This window comes from Apium graveolens, chromosome 1, assembly GCF_009905375.1.
Source record: "Apium graveolens cultivar Ventura chromosome 1, ASM990537v1, whole genome shotgun sequence".
Lineage (NCBI taxonomy): Eukaryota > Viridiplantae > Streptophyta > Magnoliopsida > Apiales > Apiaceae > Apium > Apium graveolens.
Window position 1 is genome coordinate 159,422,893 of NC_133647.1, and position 10,306 is coordinate 159,433,198.

General features: G+C 37.9%; 1 non-coding gene across 1 annotated transcript; it reads left to right on the forward strand.

Annotated features, from left to right (window-relative positions):
* Positions 1 to 1,760: 1,760 nt before the first annotated feature.
* On the forward strand, positions 1,761 to 1,867 carry LOC141683614 (small nucleolar RNA R71). Its single transcript, XR_012560373.1, has one exon. It is a non-coding gene; the product is annotated as a small nucleolar RNA R71 (small nucleolar RNA).
* Positions 1,868 to 10,306: the final 8,439 nt, after the last annotated feature.

Sequence of the window (10,306 nt, forward strand, 5' to 3'; positions counted from 1 at the left end):
TTATAAGGCATCAGTCATTAGCATTTGATCAAGCTCCGAAGTCACTTCAGAGTCGACCAACTCTACTTTAAAGCACTCCTCTTCATCAGTAGGGAATTTCATTGCATTGAAGACATTGAAAGTCACGTCCTGACCCTGAACCCTCATAGTAAGCTCACCCTTCTATACATCAATCAGAGTTCGGCCTGTAGCTAAGAATAGTCTCCCCAAGATAATGGGAATGTTCTTATCTTCCTCGAAGTCCAAAATGACAAAATCAGTAGGTAAGATGAGTTTATCTACCTTAACTAAGAAATCCCCCACTACTCCGCGCAGATAAGTGATGGAACGGTCAGCCAGCTGCAAGGACATGTTTACCGATTTTGGATCAGGCAGACTAAGTTTCTTGAAAACGGACAAGGGCATCAGATTGATGCTAGCTCCCAAGTCACACAAACACTTGTCGAAAGATAGATTGCCAATGGAACACGGTATCGTGAAGCTTCCTGGATCTTTAAGCTTAGGAGCAAGTTTTCGTTGCAGCACAACACTGCACTCTTTCGTTAGAGCAACAATTTTCAAGTTTTAGCTTCCGAGATAGAATACCCTTCATGAACTTAGCATAGCTCGGCATTTGTTCTAGAGCTTCCGCAAAAGGTATGTTAATGTGCAACTTCTTGAAAACCTCCAAAAACTTGGCAAACTGCTTGTCGAACTTCTGCTTCTAAAGCCTTTTTGGATATGGAGGAGGTAGATAGACTTGTTTATCCCCTGTATTATCCTTAGGAGTAGTGTTTTCAACAGCATTCTTCTTCGGTTCTGCTTAGCCATCTTTTTTATCAGTTGAATCAGCAAAAAAATTAATTTCTGGAATTTGAGAGGGCGTGTGCGCACTCCTTATGGGCGCGGGTGCGTTGCCCTTTTGGAGAAAATTTTCAGCTTCTTTGTTTTAATGATTTTTAGGGTTAGCGACATTTCCAGAACTCAAGGTGATTGCCTTAAGCTGTTCTTTGACTTCCCTCTTGCCTGGATTAGCTTCCGTATCACTCGAAAGAGTACCTTGTGGTCGGTTCAGTAAGGCGTTAGCAATTTACCCTATTCGATTCACAAGAGTCTTGATCGAAACCGCTTGGCTTTTACACATAAGCCTCAACTCCTCCAATTCAGATTTTTCATTCGAGGATGGACCGGCACCTCTGTGAGATTGCTGTTGCATCCCCTGTGGCTGTAATTGCTGCCTTGGTGCAAACTGTTGTTGAAAACCAGGAGGATTGAATTACTTATTTCCAAACTGCTGGTATGGCTGTTGTGGCTGTTGTATACCACCCTGATTATTACTCTAGCTGAAGTTAGGATGGTTGCGGTTGTTAGGATGATAAGTAGCAGGAACAGGTTGCTGTGACCTCTGAAAGTTGCTCACAAACTGAGCTGATTCACTAGATATAGCACATTGCTCCATCTCATGCGATCCTACATAAAGCTCATAAACACTCATTATCTGTTGAACGCCATAGTTGGTCAGGGAATTGACTTTCATTGTCAACGCCTTTAGCTGCGCAATGATAGCCGTAGCTGTATTCACCTTCAGAATTCGTGCTACCTTGCCTTGTGATAGCCTCTGAGTTGGATTCTGATATTCATTCACAGCCATCATCTCAATTAGCTCATTAGCTTCCTCATAGCTCTTAGCCCATAAGGCTCCACCTGATGCTGCATCGAGCATAGGTCTTGAATGTTCTCCCAAACCATTATAAAAGTAATTGATCATCATCCAGTTACGCATTCCATGATGAGGACACTTCCCAAGCATCTCTTGATAGCGCTTCCAAGCTTCACATAAAGATTCACCCAATTGTTGCACGAATTGAGTAAGAGCATTCCTGATTGCAGCTGTCTTTTCCATAGGGAAGAATTTAGTAAGGAATTTCTGAGCAAGATCCTCCTAAGTCGCAATAGAACCAGCTGGTAGAGAGTGTAACCAGCTCTTATCTTTATCCCTCAGAGAGAATGGGAAAAGTCTCAGTTTCACAGCATCTTCAGAAACATTATTGAACTTGAAGGTGTTGCAGATCTCGATGAAATCCCTAATGTGCATATTGGAATCTTCCGTTGGAGCATCCCCAAACTAGACTGAATTCTGCATCATCTGAATTGTGCCAGGCTTGATCTCAAAGGTATTAGCTGCGATAGCTGGCCTGATAATGCTAGATTGAATATAATTAATCTTTGGTTGAGCATAATCCATCAACGCTTTCGTTGTTGTTGCTGGTTCTTCGACTTCTTTAACTTTTTCAAGAACTTCTTCTTCCAATTCTTCAGCTTCCTTATCTTCTTCAATTATTTTCTTACGAGACTGAGAACGTGTTCGCATACACGCTCTCTAGAGTTCCTGAAATACAACAAGGTAACTGTAGTAAGTAAAATAATGTGAGTTAGTGTAAAGTATTTGAGTCAGTGAACTTTAACGACCACTGATGTCAAGCACATAAACTAAAAATTAACACCGAGTCCCCGGCAGCGGCGCCAAAAACTTGTTCACAATAAAACACACACGAAAATACACGCAAGCGTACGCGATCACAAGTAGTATAAGATTTAAGTCAAGTTTGTTCCCACAGAGACTGGTTTAGGTTAAGTTCATATTTTGCACTTATGCAACAATGTATGATTATCGTTCACAACTAAGACAAATAACAAATTTGAGTTGATTAACTACTTAAGAGATTATACTAGCATGCATTAACTAAGAGATTAAAAGTGAATTACTTATATAAGAATAAAACATAAGATTCTAACTTCATTAAATACTTCATTCAAAGTTTATGCCTTTAATCCTAGTATGCGATGGTGATGATAACTAATCAGATAACACGAAATTAGTATACACTATCTTTCGATATACGTATACCCTACTACTGAGTATCCACAATCAAGATATAAGCCAAATAGACACCAATTATGCTTAGACCCTATATATCTATAAAATTTGAAAATATAACGATTTAAGAGCAAGTTATTTATTGTGATTACATATGGTGTGTAAGATGGTTAAAATTACTCCATGAATTATGCATGTCAATTCATGCATAAACCCATGCTAGCATGACAAGTTCTAAACCTCTATATTCGTTGTCGCTTCAATAGAGATTAACAAACAATCTTGGATGTTAGCTACGCATCAAAGACGAATAAGCACAACCAAACTAGGAAATCATAAATCACCACATACTAAAGATTTAAAATAATCAAATATTGAAATCCATAAATAAATCTGCTAGAACCCCATGATAACAATCAGTTCATGATCGAACACATCGTCACCATGGGTTCCAATGAAAACATGGTACTAAATAAGTTCAGAATACTATGCAAGAATATATAAAGTACTAGGGTTTATAACAAGAACAAAATAAACATCCAAAAGTATTGCCTAAATCGAAGAATACAAAAGAATGAACTAATTTTTCTTCTCCTTAGCCGCCTCGTGTGCTCTAGGTCTTCTTAATGTTCTCCCCCGCTTCCTTTTTATTAAAAACATCTTCTTTTCATTATATATAAGCCCACGATTGACCTGGACTCTTCAAATCACCCAATCAGACTCAAATCAGGATTCTGCAGTAAGTGTATGGCACGGGCGCGCTCTACCTAGCGCGGGCGCGCTGTCTTAGTGGATTAACTGGCGTGGGCGCGCCTGCTTTCTGTAGAAAACTCTACAGTTTCTTGTTTTGTGCTCTGATCTTCTCAAAAACTTCTGCAACTCCATTCCCTGATCTCTTATTAACATCAATCATTTGAAAGCTCATTTCCACCTCCGACTAGTGCCCTGAAATGACTCAACACAAAACACATCAAAAATACCAAATACTTGAGTCCAAAACACCAACTTAAGCCGATATAAAGCGTTCCAAGTAGATATAAATTCCATTTAGCAGTTGCTAAACACAATGATCATCACTGTGTGCAGGGAAAAGTGAAGAAGTTCATATGGATCATAGACAGTGGATGCTCAAGACATATGACAGGTAATATGGCCCTGCTATCACAATTTGAGGAGATGGCTGGCCTAATAGTGACTTTTGGAGACAACAACAAAGATTTCATAATGGGATATGGCAAGATAATTTCCGGAAATGTTTTCATTAAAGATGTAGCACCGGTAGCTGGTCTTGAGGTGAATCTCCTGAGTGTCAGCCAATTTACAGATACAGGTGTCAAAGTTTTATTTAATAAAGGAGAATGCCTGATTATCAGCAAAAAGACTGGTGAACCTACTTTGAAAGGAGCAAGGAAAGGAAGCTTATTTGTTGCAGACCTAGACTCAGCAAATGAGTTTGGAATTTTTTGCTTTAACACCAAGGCATCTGAAGAACAAAGCAAGCTGTGGCATAAAAAGCTCTCTCACTTGAATTACAAGGCAATTAATACTCTAGTAAAAAAGGAGTTAGTGAGAGACATGCCAAATCTGGAGTTTGCTCAGAATGAGGTCTATTAGGCTTGTCAAAAAGGAAAAATTAAGAAATCTAGTCACAAAAGTAAAACTATGTTAGATATATTTGATAATGTCATGGCTAATATGATTTATGTTTAGTTTTCAGAGCTTACTTAAACAGGATAAATCAGTACTTACTGGAAGTCAGGACTTAAGGATATCAGTACTTATATTATCAGGAGATAATCATCAGAAGATGGATATCAGAACTTAAGTACCGAAGGACGTTCAGATAAGGACAGCAGCTGATTAAAGGAAAGAAGATCGAGACAAACATAAGAAGAGATATGCATGAAGAAGGAATTCTATGAAGAATAGAATACTTGGAAGAAAAGATATCTGATTGATATATTTTAGGAAGCAGAATTATATTCCATATCAATTAGCGATTATCTGTAACTGTGTAGTATATAAATACAGACATAGGGTTTACATTATAAGTGTTATCATATTCGAGAAGATTATTCATTGTAACCCTAGCATCTCTCGTGATATTTGTTCATCACTGAGAGGTAATAGTTCCATACTGTAACAGAGTTTATTGTTTCAATAAAGTTTGTTTTCTGTTACTTGAGTTATTAAAGTTCGATTTGATTGTACTTTACATTGTATTCACCCCCTCTACAGTGTGTGTGTGTGTGACCTAACAAGTGGCATCAGAGCCTATCTGTTAACGCACAAACAGTTTAAGATCCAAACACAATCATGTCTGACACAGAAACTCCAACTAAGCCCACCAAAACTGAAGAACCTCCAAAGACATAAATTCAAAGTCGGTATGAGACCATCAGAGTTCCCATATTGAGACCATCTGAATATGCCATATGGAAGGTGAGGATGACCATGTTTTTGGAAGCTACAGATCCAGAATATCTTGATAGAATCAAGGAAGGACCTCACAAACCAACCAAGCTCGATGTTGCAGTTGCAGGTGAAACAACAAAGACTGTACCAAAGGAGAAGAGTGATTACACTGCTGAAGATATCGCATCAATTGCTAAGGATGCTAAGGTACGACACTTACTGCATAGTGCCATTGATAATGTAATGTCAAACAGGGTAATTAACTGCAAGACTGCAAAGGAGATATGGGATGCTCTGGAAACAAGGTGTCAGGGAACTGATACAATTAATAAGAACAGAAAGACAATACTCACTCAAGAGTATGAACACTTTGACTCAAAGGCTAATGAGTCATTGATTGATTTATATGATAGATTTGTCAAACTCTTGAATGATTTGTCACTGGTTAATAAGGAGTATGATCTTGAAGATTCAAACCTTAAATTCCTGTTAGCTCTTCCTGAAAGTTGGGATTTGAAGGCAACAACAATAAGAGACAACTATAATCTTGATGAAACAACTCTTGATGAAATTTATGGAATGCTCAAGACTCATGAACTTGAGATGGAACAAAGAAGCAAGAGGAAAGGAGGAAAGTCAAGGACAGTTGCTCTTAAGGCTGAAGAAGAATCCCCCAAGGCAGCTACCTCAAGGAAAGACAAGCGTAAAGCTCTTTTCACAAAGTCTGATACTGAGTCATCAAGTTCTGAAAGTGATGATGACTCAGAATCTGAAAGCTTGCCTGAGACTGATGCTGACGAGGAGATGATGAAGCTGTGTGCTCTTATGGTGAAATGAATCACAAAGATTGCATACAGGAAGTTCAGGAAGGGAAAGAAGTTTTCCAGGAAAGGCACAAGTTTTGATAAGAAGAATTTCAGAAGATCTGAGGGCAGAGGAGGAAAGTCTGACAGAGGAGATTATACCAATGTCAAATGCTATAACTGTGGTGAGAAAGGCCACATATCTCCTGATTGCAAGAAAGTGAAGAGTGACAAAGGCAAGGCTCTTATCACAAAGAAGAAAAGCTGGACAGACACCTCGGACTCTGAAAGTGAGGAGAATTATGCTTTGATGGCAAATGCTGATAAAGCAAGTGCTGAAAGCAGTTCTGAAGCTGCTGAATCAAAGGTACCTTAGACTACTTATGCTTTTCATACTGATGATATTAATGAGTTAAGAAGATATCTTAAAACCATGTTTGTTAGTTATAGAGATCAAACTTTAACATGTGAAAGATTAACTTCTGAAAATCTTGCTTTTAAGAAAAGAAATGATTTCTTAGAAAAAAAGTTAGTTATGTTCCATCAAACTCTGAAAGATAGAGATGATGCTTTTTATGTTAGGGATGAAGTGCTAAAAATGAATGAATCTCTAAAAACTGAGTTAGAAAAGGAAAGAGAGGTTATCAGGACTTGGACTAACTCTGGCAGAACAACTCAAAATTTGCTAAGTAGTGAAAACTGGAAAGAGGGCTTAGGTTATGGAGAGGATAAGAATGATAAAGGAACTGTAGAAATTAAGCCTGTTGTTGTTAAGCAAAAGCCAAAGTTAAAACCTGTTAAGTTTGTAGCTGTAAAGTCTGATAATGAGAAATCAGAAGTTAAAGAGGGATTAACTTCTGACAAACTAAAACAGGAAAAGACAGCTGAAGTAAACATAGGTTTAATGACTAAGAAGCAGCTTAAGCATAAGCTGAAAGATGTTAAGAATGCAAACAAGGTAAAATCACCTAGGAAAAATAGGAATGGAAAGGAAGGTGTGAATAAAAGCAATGATTATAAGCCTGTTCCTAAAGCTCCTAGGAAAATGTGTCACAACTGTGGAAGTTCTAACCATCTGGCTTCTTTTTGCAGGAAGAATAAGAACATAAACTCCTTACCTTCAAAGTCAGGAGTTAAGAGTCAGTCCGTTAGATATAAGCCACAAAATCCTTGTTTTCATTGTGGTAGTTTATGGAATTCCATTTATACTTGTAAGGAATATCATAGTTTGTACTATGATTATTATCAAATAAAACCTTCTTTAAAGAAAGTTTCCATTGTTCCTTCTAGTGTAAATTCTGATTCAAAGTCTGATAGTGTAAATTCTGATAAGAAAAATGTTAACATAAACTCTGATGCTAAATCCGCTGCAAATGTTAACAAACTTGATAAGGCCAAAGGATTCAAGCAAGTCTGGGTCCTTAAAACTAATCATTAGTGGTCTTTATGATTGCAGGGCAACAGGAAAAACATCCTGGTTCTGGACAGTGGATGTTCAGGACATATGACTGGAAATAAAGCCCTGCTATCAAACTTTGTGGAGAAAGCTGGCCCAAGTGTTTCTTATGGAGATGGCAACATTGGAAAAACATTGGGATATGGCAATATCAATCTTTGGAATGTCATCATTAAAGAAGTAGCTCTGGTCTCAGGACTTAAACACAATCTGTTGAGTATAAGTCAAATCTACGACAGAGGTTATCATGTTGATTTCTTTGAAGAACACTGTGAAGTTGTGAGTAAATCTACAGGCAAAGTAGTTCTGAAAGGATACAGGCGTGGTAACATTTATGAAGCTAAGTTTTCAACAAGTACTGATGGTTCTGCAATCTGCCTGATGAGTAGAGCATCAATTGAAGATAGCTGGAATTGGCACAAGAAACTCTCTCATTTAAATTTCAACGATATAAATGAGTTGGTCAAGAAAGATCTTGTGAGAGGACTACCAAAGTCAGTATTTGCTCCTGATGACCTTTGTGATTCTTGTCAGAAGGCTAAACAAAGAAAATCCTCATTGAAGAGCAAGACTGAATTATCAATTCTTGAACCTTATCACCTACTACATGTTGATCTATTTGGTCCAGTAAATGTCATGTCTATTGCAAAGAAGAAATATGCCTTGGTCATAGTAGATGAGTTCACCAGATACACATGGGTGTATTTCTTGCACACAAAAAGTGAAACTGCATCTATCTTGATTGATCATGTCAAACAACTGGATAAATTGGTCAAAGATTCTTTGAAGACAATAAGGAGTGATAATGGCACTGAGTTCAAGAATTTGATAATGGAAGAGTTCTGCAAAAACCATGGAATCAAGCAGGAATTCTCTGCTCCTGGAACTCCACAGCAAAATGGAGTTGTTGAAAGAAAGAATAGAACTCTCATTGAAGCTGCACGTACAATGCTTGAAGAAGCAAAGCTTCCAACCTATTTCTGGGCTGAAGCTGTGCGGACTGCTTGTTTTACTCAAAATGCAACACTCATTAACAAGCAAGGAAAGACACCATATGAGATGGTGAAGAAAAAGAAGCCAAATCTGAAGTATTTTCATGTATTTGGATGCAAGTGTTTTGTTTTTAAGACTCATCCTGAACAGCTATCCAAATTTGATCTAAAAGCTGATGAAGGAATCTTTGTTGGATATCCACTTTCCACAAAAGCCTTCAGAGTCTATAACTTGAGAACAAGAGTGGTCATGGAGTCTATCAATGTCTCTTTTGATGACAAGAAGATTACTGGACTTGAAGATTTTATTGATCGTGATCAGTTGAGATTTGAAAATGAAGACTCAAATTCTGATACTGATAATCCTGACAATCTAAGTCCTGATACTGCAAACTCTGATGGATTAAACTCTGCCGTTATTGAAACTGTGGTGACTACGCCAAAGGAAGATGCACCTATGCAGGGGGAGCATACTCAAGATCTTACCACATCTCAAGAAGCATCAGAACATACATCTAGCTCTTCAAGTTCCGATTCGTCAAATTCTGATAAGCCAAGTTCTGATAGTTCTGAAAATCTAAATTTTGAAGAATCCAACTCAGAGAGCATAGTTTCAGGGGGAGCATCAGAAAATGAAAATGAAGACAGCATGGATCATGGGGGAGCATCCAATTCTAGAGAAAACCTTCCATCTGCAAGGAAGTGGACTAAATCACATACACCTGATTTGATAATTGGAAATCCTGATGCAGGTGTCAGAACTAGAACAGGTACTTCAAACGAATGTCTTTACAATTCTTTTATTTCTCAGACTGAGCCAAAGAAAGTGGAAGAAGCTCTTTAAGATGCTGATTGGGTGCAAGCAATGCAGGAAGAGTTAAATGAATTTGAAAGAAACAAAGTATGGACCCTAGTGCCAAGACTAAAGAACAGATCTGTTGTTGGTACAAAGTGGGTATTCAGAAACAAAACTGACAGTGATGACATAATTACAAGGAATAAGGCAAGGCTGGTTGCAAAAGGATATTCTCAACAGGAGGGAATTGATTATGATGAAACATTTGCACCAGTTGCTAGGTTAGAAGCCATAAGGATATTTTTGGCTTATGCTGCTCACAAAAAGTTTACTGTCTTTCAAATGGATGTGAAAAGTGCTTTTCTCAATGGAGAATTGGAGGTAGAAGTATATATTGAACAACCTCCAGGCTTTGTAGATTCTAAATATCCAGATTATGTCTACAGGCTTGATAAAGCACTTTATGGACTTAAGCAAACTCCTAGAGCATGGTATGAGACTTTAGCTCAGTTTCTTCTAGAAAGTGGATTTAACAGAGGAACTATAGACAAAACACTGTTCTACCTCAACCATGGAAAGGACTTACTTCTGGTCCAGATTTATGTTGATGATATCATTTTTGGGTCTACAAATGACAGACTTTACAAGAAGTTTGCCAAACTGATGCAGTCAAGGTATCATATGAGTATTATGGGGGAACTTAGCTATTTTCTGGGCCTTCAAGTCAAGCAGAATGAAGAAGGCACTTTTATTTGTCAAACTAAGTATACCAGAAACTTGCAGAAGAAATTTGGAATGCAAGATTGTTCAAGTGCATCCACTCCCATGGCCACTGCAACAAAACTGGACAAGGATACTGGTAAATCAGTAGATATTACTGATTACAGAGGTATGATTGGCTCTCTACTCTATTTAACTGCTAGTAGACCTGATATCATGTATGCTACCTGTCTTTGTGCACGATTTCAAGCAGATCCAAGAGAACCT